Source organism: Eptatretus burgeri, chromosome 9, assembly GCF_056783735.1.
Source record: "Eptatretus burgeri isolate ZD-2024b chromosome 9, Ebu_testis_v1, whole genome shotgun sequence".
Classification (NCBI taxonomy): domain Eukaryota; kingdom Metazoa; phylum Chordata; class Myxini; order Myxiniformes; family Myxinidae; genus Eptatretus; species Eptatretus burgeri.
This window is the reverse complement of record NC_140969.1, coordinates 20400356-20417761: the sequence shown is the minus strand read 5'-3', so window position 1 is coordinate 20417761 and position 17406 is coordinate 20400356. Positions and strand designations below refer to the sequence as shown.

At 31.6% G+C, this 17406-nt stretch overlaps 2 long non-coding RNA genes across 2 annotated transcripts in view; one reads left to right on the top strand and one right to left on the bottom strand.

Annotated features, from left to right (window-relative positions):
• LOC147019662 (uncharacterized) overlaps positions 1–17406 on the top strand; it is a 31702-nt gene that overhangs the window by 8287 nt on the left and 6009 nt on the right. The window lies entirely within an intron of this gene.
• Positions 15624–17253, bottom strand: LOC147019663 (uncharacterized). The gene is made up of 3 exons (XR_015062040.1): positions 16441–17253; positions 16167–16343; positions 15624–16069 (listed from the first exon to the last, which is right to left on the bottom strand). It is a non-coding gene; the product is annotated as an uncharacterized LOC147019663 (long non-coding RNA).

The following is a 17406-nucleotide window of genomic DNA, read 5'->3' as shown; positions in this document are numbered from 1 at the left end:
TGCAGAAGGCCCAAATCATATCCAATATACATGTGTAATGCATCAAATTGAAGACAATTGCATTCTGATCATCTGTATATGTCTAACAGTGTTAGTAGGGTAAGAATACTGATTCTGGCTCACTTTTCCCCATGTAAATGAATGGGGGATTTTCAGCGATTTATATTTTTTTTCCCTAAAAATAAACCCCCCTTTTTATCCCAAGGTATATTTATTTGTCTCCCCTTTTAACTTGGAGGTTGAACCTCATTGAATTGAACACCTGGGGGTTGAACAGCTCACTCATTGAACCTATAAAGATTTGTTCATTCTCAAATTCCTTCAATAGTTTAATTTTCTTTGCACAATAATCCCCATCTAAAATATTAACAAACAAAACATTTGAATCTTTATATTTTTTAAGATACCCCTTTTGTGCCATTACGAAATGATAAACTTCTCTTAATGCTCTCATCTGACCACCTCCTGAGCCACATATCATTTTGAGATTATAGTAAATTGTTTTTTCATTGTTCAATTGATAACCATCAAAGTTTTCAGTCCATTCAAGGATATTCATTTTTTTCTTTACATCCTCTAACTTACTAGTTTTTAAATTAATTCGCTTATTTGTTTTATTTACCTTTGTTTTAGTTATTTTTTCAATAAGACTTATTTGATATTTTTCACATTCATTATGTTTTCCATTTATATACCAAGACTGAGATTTTCTCCACTCTTTAGTTTGATTAATACTTGGTTTAACCATTTATATATTGTGAAAAAACGCGGCGGTAGCCCTTAAAAACCCTAACCCATCTTCCCATCGTTAAAACATAATCTATTTTATACACTCTATCATACAATATCCATATGGAACACAATCTATTCCATTATCTAAAATAAATCTCTTATCATCAAAGGCTCCTAATGCCTTTTTATTTACTTCTTCACTATATATGTTATGTTTATAACTTCTTATTGTATTCATTTTCCTATATTCTTCTTTCTTATTCATCAAACAATTATAATAATTTCTAAAAGTTATTGATTTCTTTATTACATATTTCTTTATTCCCTTTAACCTCTTATCAATCTGTTCACCATACTTATAAGCATATGCCTTTGCTCTCAATCCAATAAACTCACTCATTACTTTTCCACCCAACTCATCCTTAAACTTACCAATAACCTTTTCATTCTTTTTGGAAAATAACTCACTCTTCTTGCTGAAATTACTTGTATCATATACTCCAATATTTTTCTTCATATCTTCATAAACATCATCAGTTTTTATATCTAAGATAAAACTATCAGTATCCATATACAACAATGAAACATTTTCACCATACTCTTTCTTTAAGTCATTATACAAATAATCATACATCAATATCTTTGATAAATCAAGAACTGCTGTTCCAATATAAATTGGTTTATCCATTACAATACTTTCCTTTTTCATATGAATTGCAGAAAAGTTCTCTGAAAAAACCTCTTCTCTCTCAAAACTTGGTTTATTTATCAATCTCGAAGCTTCTTTCCAAGATGTTGCGAATCTAATGTTTTGTCTGTTTCTAACATTTTCCATAGTCTTTCCAAATACAGCATTATTCATTAATTTATAAAAGTCCCCTTCAAATTTTACTTTTGTATTTGCTCTCATATCTGTATTGAATTGAATATACTTTTTCACCCAAGGACTTTGTTTAAATTTTAAAACTCTATGAATTTTAGCTACTCTCAATCCTTCTCTCAAAAACTGTTTTAAGCTTCTCTGATGCAAAACATATCCCTCTTTATCATAGAATGTTGTTAATAACTTTTCTGTTGATTTACCTTTAATATTAAAACTTTTATGATAATCACTTAACCATTCTTTCTTTGGAGTTTCTTTCTCACATGCAAAAGGAAGATCTTTATGCTTATTATGAAGATCACTCGGGTACCTCAAATCAACTTCAAAATAATAACCTTCTTCTTCGTCATTCAATTCCTCTTGAGAAGAAATAACAATATTCATCAAAGCCTTTTCATAATCCTTTTCTTCCACCCACTCTAATTTACCATAAGGCAGAGATTGAGACATTGCCCATCCATACAAATTATTAGCATCAAAATACATCAAATAATTACTATCTTTTTCACTATTATAATTTGGAAGATATTTATTATTTGCTTTAGCATATCTTTTTGAACATACTTGTGATATTCCACCTCTCTTGGACTTCTCAATCATCAAAAGCATATCAACATCACTGATTAAATCTATATCTTGTTTTGTCATTTTCAACATTGCACTCCAAGCTAAACCAGGAGCTGTGAAATAGTGGGCAGGGTCTAATCCATAACAATTTTTATTATGACAGAGTGTTCTAAAAGCCTCAAACACATCAGCTAACAATAAAACATCTGTTTTTAGATATAAATCATGATATTCTCCAAGGTTCTTTATCTTAAATATTTTCCATATTTCTTGTGCGTGTTTATATTCCTTATCACTTATCTCTTCTTCATAAAGGTTATTATAGAAACTTTCTTTTGAAGGAAGTTGTGTTTCTTTAAATCTCATAAATGAATCCATATAATCATAAGGATAAATTCCCTTACTTGTAAGAATTTTCTCTTTACTTTGAATTTCATTCCTTGTTTGAATTTCCTCTCTCGTAAGAATTCCTTCTTTAATCAGAATTTCATCTTTAATCTGAATTTCCTCTTTAGTTCGAATTTTCTTTATAATTAGAATTTCATCTTCAGTTAGAATTTCCTCTTTACTTTGAATTCTCTCTTTAATCTGAATTTCCTCTTTAGTGAGAATTTCCTCTTTTGGAAAGAATGAATTAAGATTTGGAAAAGAGTCCGTGGAGCTTAGATTTGATGCGAGGTAGGCTAGTGGTGTTCCCATAAACTTGTAAGAATCTAAAAACCTAATACGAGTTATAGGTTTTGTGAATATCATTTTTGAAAATGAAATATACTTTTGACTTGTGTTTGTTATAGCAGAAATATTCCCTGGTGTTTTTGAAAGTTCATTTATAAATAGATGTGTATCATAGTTGGCGCTGTTGTGAAGAAAGACTGGAATAAAAGAAGGTAATTTATAATTAAGATTACAACAGGAATGAGCGGGACCTCTATATTTACCAGTAAGATGACAATGGTCTCTAACTTTAGACTCCTTAATTTCCCCCTCACAAATATGACAGATATTGTTCATTCTAAATTCTAATTTTTCTTCTTTGGTTAATTTCATCGGTTCATTTGTTTCTTTCATTAATTTAGTGAGTCTTATACAATCCTTTTCTAATCGTTTTACAAACTCTTGTGAAGCATTTTTTCCACGATAATGTTCAAGTTTGTTATACTTTTCTCCAACAGATGATTTGATATAATAACAAAAACCACAAGGAATATGTTTTTGATATTTATTTGTATATGGTTCTTTTGGATTAGGAGAAGCAGTATTTATCTTTTTAAGGATACATTCAAAATCAGCGTATATCACAAATGGGTGCATGATAGATTTATTATAATCTTCAAAATAAATCTTTTCACCAGGTTTAGGCATTGTAATTACAGCTGATTTATGATTACTACAATATTTTGAATGTTGTTCTAATCGTTCTTTTGTATGAAATGAATTAAGACATCGCTTACAAGGATATATTTTGTTTGCTGTTCTGAATACCTGAGAAGAGATTAATCTTGATAAATTATTGATGTATGTGTAATGTGAATTCTTTCCAACACTAAAATATAAAAGGTCAATGTGTGTTTCTTCATTTTTATAGTTGTTTGAAATTTTTAATATTTGAACTTTGTTTGTATCCGTTAATCCATATACATTAATAGAAAGATTATTCTTTTTCTCAAATTTAGGAATATCTGTTAGTGGCATTGGGAATTTAAAATCTTTAATGTCCAAGGTATTCTCATATTTCATATATTGTTTTACTCTTTCTGAATTAGATTTTGGTGGATGTAAGTGAGCAAGAACAGACCAGAGAAAACATTTATTATCATTGTTCTTAATATTAACAACTGCCTTCTTTAGTTTTATTTCTTTTGGTAATTCAATATAAGAAGAAGCTTTAAGAGGGTTTGATTTTAGAATGTGTATATCTAAAAGATGATTTTTTTAATATTGAATCCACTTCCTACCACTGTATTATCAACATCCTCCTCTTGTCTTGATAGTTCTTCATAAACCCCACTATTCAAAAAATCTTGAAATGATGTTATAAAATGAAGATCTGTTCTCATATAAGGAGTTTGTTCTTCATCTTGTCTTTTCATATTCATTTTCACTCCCATATAAAACTTTAAAGTTTTTATTTCTTTTAATGTCTTTTTAATAAATTTTTCAACATCGGGTTTCACTATTTCAATTGATTCAGCTATTGATGATGGACCGGGTTCTCCAAATTGAAAAATCCTTATTTTTATATGCCCTTTAAATGCCTCATCAGTGTTTTTAATATAATAGTCTCCCTTTACTTTAAACTCATTTTTCTTGTGTTTTTGTGATTGAAGATGTTGATTATAACTACTCTTCAAAACATCCTTTGAACAGATATCACAATGTTTTCTTTCCAACTCAAGAGGAGATATTTGATGAAATAGATTAAATGTGTGTTTGTTGGTTCGGAGGTGTTTTCTATAATGTTTATATTCGTGATTACAAACATCGCAGTACGTTGTATTCACCATATTTATAGAATAAAACTTTGCTTGAACTAAAATTTTCTTGATGAAAATTTCGTTTAATTTATAGGTGAATCTGTGCTTAAAAACATTTTATCCTCCAACTTTTTCACTTAATAAATACAATGTTTCAAGACACAAAAGACAAGTTTCAATCAATCTCTTCATCTGTTAAAGATACTGAGAAATATGTCAAGGATGTAAAATTGAACAAAGATAAATATAACAACTATTGGATAAAAACTATTATGGTAAATAATATGAGTTCTTCAATTTCCTTCAGTGGAAGGGCTTTTAGTATACCTGGTAGAACATCAATTAAAGTATCTCTAACAAAAGTTTCTCCTCTCCTTCTAGTAATATATTCAAAACTAGAAAAAGCAATGAAACAAGAAAAAGTATCAAAGAACAAAAACCTTATGGATGAAGCTTTAGAAAGAAAAGATAAGACCATCTGTAATATGCAAGGAGAAATTTGTATTTTTTTCAACAACCCTAAAGATGTAAATCTTGATGAAATAAAGGATGTTAATATATCAGGTGAAATGACATTTCGTTCAATAGTAGTTAACGATAATTTTAAAATTACCTTTAATATAAAAAATGTTGTCGTTGAATCTGATAATGAAAAAAAGTATATCGATATCGATGGTAATATACAACTGAAAGTATAGATGAATTTCAGTTTAAGTAAAGTTTTACTTTATAAATATGCTAGACTTTCCTGATTCTCCATATGACAAATTTGAGAATTGTCCTGCGTGTGAAAGACGGGGATTAAACACAGAGTCAAAAGCCTATAAACAATGTATATTCTGTGATTATCTTCTAATTAATGATAATAAAAAATATAAAAAGGAAAATAATTCTTTTAGATTTACACCAAAAATGAATTACTTTACAAGATTGATTAGAGAAATGAATGTAAAGTATGAGGATGATAACACACCTTTCCTTACAAGGGAAGAAACTGAACGTATAAGAGAAATGTTCAAAGGATTGTTGTTGTATATAATTCATGGATGTAATTTTCAGGGAAATATCAACACAAGATATTGTATAAATAAAATAATGGATTATCTTGAAATTAAACCTGAACTTAGGATAAAATATAGAGTTTCTAAAAAAGCCAATAATAAATTAAATAACCTGTTTTTCAAATATATAAATGAATGATTTTTTACCTATTTGGGAAAATAAGATAAAATTTAACAACCATAAAAATCTCCCAAATTCATTAAGATGTCTCATAGTTGGTTCAAGTGGATGTGGAAAAACCTGCTTACTTTTAAAAATGCTCCTCACTCCCAACTTTTTAGATTATGATAATTTAATAATTTTCACAAAGTCGAGTTTTCAACCAGAGTATCAACTACTCTCACAAGGTTTTAATGCTGGTCTTCAAAAAGAAGATATAATAGGTTTATTTAAACGTCAAAAAAACCTAAATGATTATAACATTGAAGATATAATTCAACTATTTTGTGATACACAGAGATGTAAAAAGAAATCAAATCTTATAACTTGTATTCTTAGTGATAATACGGATGATATACCGTCTCCCCAAGATTTGGATAAATCAAAAAGAACCTCGTTATCTTTGATGATTGTGTTAATGAGAGAAACCAAACGGTAATGGACAGCTACTACACAAGAGGGAGACATTCTTCTTGTAATTGTATTTATCTTAGTCAATCGTACTTTCAACTTCCTCGTCGTTCCATCAGAAACAATGCTAATACTTTTATTTTATTCAAGTTAAATTCAATAGATATCAATAATTTTTGGAGAGATAATTGTTCTACATTATGTAGTAAAAAGAAATTTGAGGATTATATGAAGCACACGACTGAAAAATATAAATATATTGTTGTGAAACAAGATGAGATATTAAGGGATATATTTTTTGTTTTATAAACAATTACATATATAAATGACAACTATTATTATAAATCTTGTGGGTAAATCTGCTTCTGGAAAAAACTTTCATAAATCAAGGTTCTTGTGTAGTACAAATGAGAATATTGTAAATTTACTTAAAAAACACCCCGTGATACGCATTGTATCAACAACAACTAGAGTAATAAGACCTGGAGAAGTAAAAGGTGAAGATTATCACTATATTTCAGTGGAGGAACATATGCGATTGAGGAATGAAGGACAAATATTTGAGGAGGTTTCTCTTGGTACAACAAAATATTCACATTGTAAGAGTGAGTTAAAGAAACTAAAATCTGGTGGTGTTGGGATATTAGAAACTAATCCAGAAGGAACGAGACAAATTATTAAATATCTGAGCGGAGTGAAGATTTTATCATTCGGTTTTGATGTTGATGAAGAAACTCAACACAAACGTATGAAAAGCAGAGATGCAAGGATTAGTGAAGAAGAAATTACAACTCGCATTAATGTTAATAAAGAATTTGATGAAATATTTAAAGAAAAGGATTTATTTGAACACATCTACTTGAATGATGAAGAAAAGGAAAATTTCCCTGTTGATCTTTACAATTCATTAAATGATATTTTACAATAAATAAATGGATACAAAAGAAAGAGCAAGAAGATTTAAGGAATATCAAGAGTTGGTTTCAAAAGTTGTAAAACAACAGGAAGACATAAAGAAGAAACGCAGACAGAAACTAACGGGCGAAGAAGCATTTGAAAAAAAACAAGAGAAATTTTTTAAACCACTTTTAAAAACTTCCCAAGAAAAATGAAAGATGTTTCCACAGTTCCCACAGTAGAATATACTCCTAGAAAGCTTCAAATGTTAAAAGATTTCAGTCAAATGACAGAGGAAGAATTAGAGCATTTAGGAGAATTAGAATATGATGATGAAGGTTTATTTCAACAACTGGAAGAGATTAATCAACCCCTGATTATATTGTGAATGCTGTTCAAAACAATGAATATTCAGCGGATTCAAAAACCAAAGCAGGACTCATTCCAACAGAACAACCAGCAATATTTCATCTTGTTCAAGAAAAGGTATTGATATTTAATGATGAATTAAGGTTCTTAAGTTCTGCTCAACCCCCTGTTAAACTAACTCCGAGATTAATGTTTCTTCTCACAAAAGATGGAAGACAAGGTTCAACTGTGAGGGATGAATCAAAGTATATTGATAAACCATTGGATATGGAAAATAATGATGATAGAGTATATATTGATTTGCTGAACACTCTAAATTATAAGGTTATTCTTTCTGGTAAAAGTAGGAAGAATGAGAAGGAGAAACACATTATTCAGGCTTTAAGTATCCTTGGTTCAGGTATTAGTTTTCTTCCAAATGACCCATCGCAATTAGTTAATAGACTGTTATTGTTGTTCGGCAGTAAGAAGGCTGGAAATAACAATTGTTTTAATGAAGCATCAGCCATTTTAGACCAGTTGATGAACATGAAAATAATTAATAAATCTCAATATAAAGACATTTTATCTCATATTAAATAAGATGAGAAGCACAATCCTGAGTTTTAATTTCACAACAAGCGACCACACATCTTCATTCCCATACCCACTACAACTTGACACAACAAAAGAATATGAGGCATCTTTATTGTCCATGGAGACTTATAATACCTTATTTAATATAACCGAGAAAAATGACAAGTTTAGTTATAATCCGGGAAGTGGATACAAAACGATAACAGTCTCACCCGGAGCATACGAGATTTCTCAAATATCTTCCGAAATTGCTCGTCTTATGAAAGAACAGGGTGATGAACCAAAACATATTATTATAAACATTCAAAAACATACTTCAAAATCAACGATTAAAGTTAAAAATAACTACAAGGTTGATTTCACAATTGATAATTCATTTAGAGAGTTATTAGGTTTCTCCTCAAAAAAGATTGAAACTAATGGGACGTTTTACAGTGATAATGTCATTCAAATATCCTCAGGAATAAATTCGGTGTTAATTCACTGTGATTTGATTGATGGTGCTTATAATGATGGATTAAAAACAAATACAATATTTTCATTCAGCGCATACTCAACCCCAATTGGTTATAAATTCAATATGGAGCCTAAAAATTTGGTTTATCTACCTGTGTCAGGAAAAACCATACACAGAGTAAATTTTAGGATAACCGACCAAGATAATCGTGTGATCTCTTTTAATGGAGAAGTTATATCCATCAGAATTCACCTACGTGAAGTTTTTCAATAAATAAATACGATGGTTATTGTGAGGAAGCACGAGTTGGGAAAATATAAAATAATTACAGGGGATGGGATGTTCCTTTCCCGTACTACAAGGGTGAAGGTATGTATCTTGGTAGAGGATACTATAAACCTAAGAGACAAAGGGGTGTCGGACATCAATTTAGAGGAGATGGGATAATTGATACTCTCATGGGTATTGGTTCAACTATTCTTAAACATAAAGACCTAATTGGTTCAACTGCTTCTGCTGTGGGAAATGTAGCAGGTGCTGTAAAGAGTATAAAAGATGCTCAGAAAGAATCTCATAAATTACAAGCAATAAAAGAAATTAAGAAAGGTAAAACTCAGTTGTCCCCCAAGAACGACAGAAAATAATTCAAATACTTGGATCAGGGTTTCAAAAGTTTTAACATCTTTTTTCCTAAATAAATACAAGTATGGAAGCAATTGATAGTATCTATGATTTGGATGATACTATTATTATCTCAAACTCCACTAAAAAAGAAGATTACTTCAAGGTAAATGCAATAACTGGAACAGACTGGAATACAAATGGTACAAAAAGTTTTGAAATAAATAATCAACAAACCTATTTGAATCTCTCCGAAAGTTTCTTGTTGTGTAAATTTAAATTCACTAAGGCTGGGAATAACACAAACGCTACACTTGTAAATGATTTCTTCTGGAAAATGTTTGATAGTGTGCGATTGTATATTGGAACACAAGAAGTTGAAGCGGTTGATTATGTCTCTGCTGTATCTGAAATGATGAAATTTACACTCTATACATTCAGTGATAGAATGGGAAAGGGGTCTGTCGAAGGTTTTATTCCTGATATGTCAACGGGAACAAACACAGACCCTGGATATATTCAAAGGAAAGGAATGTATAATGATGATACAAAAGCAGAAAATAGTTTTACTGTGGCAGTTCCTCTTAAAGGTATATTTGGATTTTGTGATTATGATAAAGTTCTGTATGGTCTTAAAATTAGATTTCAACTACAAAGGAATGATAATGAAAATAGATTGCTTTTTGGTGTTGGTAATGCTTTTAGTGATCAGAATAAATTTGTAATTGAGGAGATGAGTTGGTATATCAGTGAATATACTCCTAATCTTAAAACAGAAGAGATGTTGAATCGAAGACTTAACTCAAAAAAACCACTCAGTGTATCATACCTCAAAAGAAGATGTCAACACGTTAAACTCAATCAAACTACTTACACGTGGAATTTGGGTGTTCTGGAAGGAAAGCCACGATATCTGTGGATGATTTTTAAAAAGCCAGATGGTGATACTGCGACTGATAAGAATAATGCATTGAGTGATAATGCTAAGGTGAAACAACTTCGCGTTTCTCTAGATGGAACATTTTATCCACGAGATAGATTGGAAATTAATTGGGAAAAAATGATTTTGCTGAAGCATACAAGTCTTACCAAAAGGTGTGTGAAAGTAATGGAAATAAAGAACCTATTTTAGATATGACAGCATTTAAAAGTTTGTATACAATCTATACGTTTGACCTGAGCGCTCAAAAAGAAACTATAAAGTCTAATCGAGTGGATACTTCCCTATACATTGAAAGAGGAGAGAGTGAAGAAGTTGATACATATTGTTTGCTTTTGGAAGAAACAGAATTGCAGATTAATACAGATAATGGTGTGATGATTAGTCTCACATAATTTTTTGTTAAATAAATGAGTGGCAAAGTACCAACTGGGGTATATGTTAATCAAATCAATCTTCATAAACTATCATCTTGTGTTCAAAATCAAAAGCCTTGTACGATTAACGTTAATACAATTCAGAGAAAAGGAGCAGTAAGAATTGATGTTTTGCTCACAAGAGAACAGGTTAAAATCTTGAATGACACTGACTCACTTAAAATTAAAATGACAAAACCAATGGTGAAAAAATATTCAATAAGAGAGACGAGTGGAGGATTTCTCCCATTTCTAATTCCTTTATTTGCTGGTTTAAGTGCGGTTGGAGCATTGACGGGTGGTATTTCAACAGCGGTCAAAACTGCCAACGAAAGGAAGGCTCAACTCCAGGCTCAAAAAGAATTGGAAAGACATAACAAAGAGTTGGAGAAACAAATTAGTGGAAGTGGTGTAATTGTAGATTTTGCTGAAAAACTTGAAGGTCTGCCTGATAAAGCGAGATTGTTAGTTGGAGATATGCTTTCTTCTATAGCACAAGCAGGTGTAAAATTAACGAAAAGAGGTAATGGATTATATCTTTCTAATAAATAAATGAGCATTGATGAGTGGTTGAAAGAATTTGGAAAGAATACAACATCAAATTTACAACTTGCCAAATATTGTAAGAAATTAAAAATTCATAATGTGGTTATTTGTATGAGAGATGAATTAACAAATGTGTCGAAACATACAAAGAATATTATTATGAACTTAGAAGATAATGATGGGAACGGTTCTCATTGGGTTTGTATTTTTAATAGTCAAGACAAATATTATTTTGATAGTTTTGGTCTTCCACCACCTGTTGAAGTCATAAAATTCTTACAGAATGGTGTTTATCAAACATTTCAAGTCCAAGAATTAAATTCCAAGTGTTGTGGTCAATTATGTCTATATGTGTTATTTCAACTCAACAAAAATAAAAAATTTTATGATATTATTTTTAATCTAATATAAATGACTTATGTTGGTAAAGATGGTTCTATCTTTGGTGTATCTCAAGAACTGGATATTGATTTATCAAATTATTACACAAAGGCACAGGCTGAACGACATAAATATAATATAAACAAAAATATTAACATGAAAAATGTTTATAAATTAAAAATTATCCAAGCCCGACTGACGCGAATGACTTGGTGAGATTAAGCGATTTATCACAATATATATACTTAAATAAAACGGCTGTGTATTCTAAAGATACAGAAGTGTTGATATTATCTCCAGGTCATACAGAATTCACAGTTCGAATTAAAATAAATTTTTATAAAGAAGGGCGTATCGTTTGTATGAGAATAGAACAATGGGGGTATGATATGAATGATTTAGGGTATAATTGGTCATTTAAAATTAACCTCGAAGACCTGGAACAATTAAATCAGTCTCGTAAGGAAGAATATTATCCACTTGGTATCGAGAATGAGTTTTGTGGAGCCACGATTAGTAAACAACAAATAAAAGAATTTAATAAGGGTAAATATAATAATGGTTTTGCCCTTGTTTATCTCATGAAAACAGAAAAAACAGGATTATATATAATAAGTAAGGAAATACAAAATGATTTAACTATGGGAAGATGGGGAGGTGTTTCGTGCCATAATATTATTCTAACATATATTTCTAATACATAAATGACAGCAAGAAGGCTTCAAGAAAATTATCATTTCTGTGTCCAAGCATACCTTCAAGAAAAGGGTATTCGGTATTTTAATAAATATGTTCTACAACATAAGAATGAGGTATTTTCAATAAAAGATTGGCATTATGCTGATGTTGATAAACCAACAACTTTAGATTTAATTAGAATGTTAAATAATGAAAAAATTATAAGGTTAAGAAAAGGTAAGGCTCTTTTAGAAATTCAAAAGAAATTTTATTGGTATCCTGTTGTAAAAAAATTATTTTGGATACAGGAATAACAAGAAATCCTGATGAATATATGTATAATATTCTATGGGGTGTAAACGATTCAAGTATAGTAAGGGATGAGGAAGGAGTTGAAGAAGAGAGGGAAGAGGAGGAAAAGGAGAAGGAGGAGAGAGAGAAGGAGGAAAGAGAGAATAGAGAGAGGGAGGAAGGAGAGAAGAGAGAGAAGGAGGAAAAGGAGAAGAGAGAGAAGGAGGAAAGAGAGAATAGAGAGAGGGAGGAAAGAGAGAAGAGAGAGAGGGAGGAGAGGGAGAAGAAAGAGAAGGAGGAAAAAGAGAAGAGAGAGAGGGAGGAAAGAGAGAGAATAAATAAATATTATAGTATGGAAACCAGTGAGATTCAAAAAAGAATAGAGGTATTACAGAAAATAACTCAACCCACCAAGGAGGAATACAAAGAATTAACAAGTCTATTTGCAATACTTTCAACAAAACTATTAGCATCGTCAAGCTATTCATTTTAATTCAAGTTTTTTCTTAAATAAATGGAGGAGAGAGTGAAGGCATTTCTAAGGATTCTTTATGTTTTAAAAATTAAGATTCAAATGTGCATGTTGGAAACTAAAAAGGTTTTTGCACTCTGCAGAAATTTTTCTCATAAATAAATGAGTTATTGTCTCAAATGTAAAAAGAAAACTAATACTAAAAATATTTCATATATTAAAAGTAAAAATAACAGGGTTATACAAAAAGGTATATGTTCGGTGTGTGGTTCAAAAAAAAATCAATTTATCTCCAAACACAAACTCGGAGGAGATATACAAAAGTTTTTATCAGGAAGTAAATTTACAACTACTGGAATACCAGGACTAATACATCTTCCAGGGTATTCTTTCTGTGGTCCAGGCACAAACTTGGATAAAAGATTAGATGAGGCAAACAATCCTAAATCCTGGAGTAAACCAATCAATAGAGTTGATGAAGTGTGCATGAGACACGATATTGATTATGGGAATACCACAACGTTGGAAGAAAAGCATGAAGCCGATAGAGAAATGTTATATAATTTGTCTCTGATACAAAATCCAACCTTGAGAGAAAAAGTTGATAGGTTCATCGTGAAGAAGATGATTAGTGCTAAATTGAAACTTGGACTTGGAAATTCAAAAAACTTATAGGCTCTAATGATGCCATTAAGACTGAAGAGCAATTAGCTGATGAATTACATAAACCAATATTCACAAAGTTTCAGAGAAGGAAAGTTTATTCCAAGGAAGTTGATTATATCTGGTCTGCTGATTTGATTGAACTCAATAATGATAAGGGGTACAAGTATGCTTTAACCGTTATTGATTTGAGGAGTAGATATGCGTGGGTTGTCCCTTTAAAAAACAAAACAGGTAATACTCTTATGTTAGCTTTTCAACAGATATTTAATAAAAGTAAGAGAAAACCTAAGAAATTGTGGACTGATGAGGGTAGAGAGTTTTATAACAAGACATTTATGAATTTTCTAAAAAATAACAGTATTACATTATACAGTACCTTTAATGAAGGGAAGGCAGTTGTTGTTGAACGTTTTAATCGTACCTTAAAAGAGAGACTATATAAAAAATTCACACAACTCGGTTCACAACAATGGTCATCTTTTATTCAGGATATTGTGGATAAGTATAATGACACGATTCACACGTCAACGAATATGAAGCCATCAGAAACATTTACAAAATTAAAATATGAAAAAGAGATTAATGTCAGAAAACCTAAGTTCAAAGTTGGTGATATCGTAAGAATATATAGGTGGAAATCTCATTTTGAAAAGGGTTTTACTGAACGATGGACGAAAGAACTTTTTAAAATTGTTGATGTAATAGATACAGTTCCTTGGACTTATAAAATATATGATTTGGAAGGGGAAGAGATTTTAGGTTCATTTTATTCACAGGAATTACAAAAGACAAAACTAAGCAGATAATACACCTTTGTGGACACTCGAGGGCCAAGTCCGAGGTGTATAACAGTATATAATGTGTGTCAAGGGGGACGTTCTTAGATCTGTGAACCCCCAAACACAGAATCCTCAACTGAATAGTCAAGGCTTAACTTTTGTTTGTGTGTGTGTGTGCAATGGGAGCAATAGGTTGGCGCTTCACTCCCTCCTACTATACACCGTTGTGGACACTCGAGGGCCAAGTCCGAGGTGTATAACAGTATATAATGTGTGTCAAGGGGGACGTTCTTAGATCTGTGAACCCCAAACACAGAATCCTCAACTGAATAGTCAAGGCTTAACTTTTGTTTGTTGATGTGTATGTGTGTGTGTGTCCCAACCCTCACATTCAAAATCTCAACCCCAACCCTCACATTCAAAATCTCAACCCCAACTCAATCCTCGCCCAACACAATGTCTTTTTCAATATGAGATTTCCACCTAGATATATATATTTTTACGTTTTTTTTTTCTTCTTCCAATTCTGTCTTTTAAGGCTTTCAGGTTTGATGACGTAGAAAGGGGGAGTAAGCCTGCACTTTCTTCCCAGAACTTTCTTGATCTTGCTCCCATCAAGCACCATCCGACAAAGAACTACATCGATAGGTTTAGATCCCAAAGAGTGATAGCAACTCCAAAAGTCTCCAAAATATAAATAAATAAAATAATAATAATAATAAATAAATAAATAAATAAATAAAAGCCCCCAAAAAAGTTTCAAGTGTCCAACATAAACCCAACTTTCCAAGTCTTCAAGGTATAACCACATTCCCGTTGAGTTTCCAAGATATGTATCACATTGTGAGTTATCAATCCAGAACCCACATTTCAAGTATTCAAAGTAAAACCAACTTACAAAGTCTCTTAAGGATAACTCATTTACTGATTTTTTCAAAATTTGTGAGTCTCCAAGGTAGGACCCATATTTAGAACCATCTTGGCAGAACCCTTTTCCTGAGTCTCCAAGGTAGTTATTTAAACCATCAAGGCAGAACTCATTTACTGATTTTTCAAAATTTGTGAGTCTCCAAGGTAGGCCCCATATTTAGAACCATCTTGGCAGAACCCTTTTCCTGAGTCTCCAAGGTAGTTATTTAAACCATCAAGGCAGAACTCATTTACTGATTTTTTCAAAATTTGTGAGTCTCCAAGGTAGGCCCCATATTTAGAACCATCTTGACAGAACCCTTTTCCTGAGTCTCCAAGGTAGTTATTTAAACCATCAAGGCAGAACTCATTTACTGATTTTTTTAAAATTTGTGAGTCTCCAAGGTAGGCCCCATATTTAGAACCATCTTGGCAGAACCCTTTTCCTGAGTCTCCAAGGTAGTTATTTAAACCATCAAGGCAGAACTCATTTACTGATTTTTTCAAAATTTGTGAGTCTCCAAGGTAAAACTTGTATTCTGGCTCATCGAGGTATAACTTGTTCAGTGGGTATTGTCTTGATAACTCACAATGAGTACTATTGCTGTAAAACTCTTTTTCAGGATTTTGCTGGTCTCCAAGGTATAACTCTTTGGTTGGGTCATCAAGGACGAACTCGTTCTGTGGGTCTTGGTCGCTCATAAGGTCTTCAACCAAGCCAACAATTTCGCCCCAAGTTGTAGCAAAAGCAGTATTTTCATTTCGTATTTCAGACACAATTTCCTGTGAGAGAAAATAATAATGTATTAATTAAGTTATTTAATTATTAAATGAGTATGCTTCAATCAAAGTTTGAAAATAGGAAAATAAAAAATCTTACCTCAATAGATAAGAGGTTTGAATCCAGTTCATCAACTTGAAGGTTTAGTTCCATACAAGACAGAGAGTTCCAAGGAACACCAAAGTCATCCCACTCAAGGTCTTCAACCAAGCCAACAATTTCCCCCAAAGTTGTAGCAAAAGCAGTATTTTCATTTCGTATTTCAGACACAATTTCCTGTGAGAGAAAATAATAATGTATTAATTAAGTTATTTAATTATTAAATGAGTATGCTTCAATCAAAGTTTGAAAATAGGAAAATAAAAAATCTTACCTCAATAGATAAGAGGTTTGAATCCAGTTCATCAACTTGAAGGTTTAGTTCCATAGAAGACAGACAGTTCGAGACAAGCACACAGAACACCATTGCCAGCAAGAACAAATGTTTAAAATGGAGCCTGGGTTTGAAGCTTTTATAGAGAAAGACTGGTGGGTGTGGTTTCCTTTGGAAATTCCCTGGGCAAGCCTAGGCAAGCCTTCATTGGGAAATTTTTCAAAACCATAACATCCTGTAATTTTCTAGTGATTTCTTTGTGAGTCAGAGATGAACTGGAAATGATGTAAGAGTGGGCGGGGCTTAGCAAAAGTAGGCGGAGCTTAGGAAAAGTGGGCGTGGCTTAGAAAAAATACCTTATGAAAAGTGGGCGGAGCTTAGCAAAAGTGGGCGGGGCTTAGCAAAAGTGGGCGGGGCTTAAAGAAAAGTGGGCGGGGCTTAACAAAAAATAACCTGTGGCTCAGGAGGTGGTCAAACAAGAGCATTAAGAGAAGTTTATCATTTCGTAATGGCACAAATGGGGTATCTTAAAAAATATAAAGATTCAAATGTTTTGTTTGTTAATATTTTAGATGGGGATTATTGTGCAAAGAAAATTAAACTATTGAAGGAATTTGAGAATGAACAAATCTTTATAGGTTCAATGAGTGAGCTGTTCAACCCCCAGGTGTTCAATTCAATGAGGTTCAACCTCCAAGTTAAAAGGGGAGACAAATAAATATACCTTGGGATAAAAAGGGGGGTTTATTTTTAGGGAAAAAAAATATAAATCGCTGAAAATCCCCCATTCATTTACATGGGGAAAAGTGAGCCAGAATCAGTATTCTTACCCTACTAGTGTTGTACATTAAATCTAAATGAAATTATATACATTTGAATATATATTCCCTATCTTTCGAATAAACACAAAATCAACACTCCATATTCTTCAATGAATATATTTGGCATTATATGAATTTTATTGCA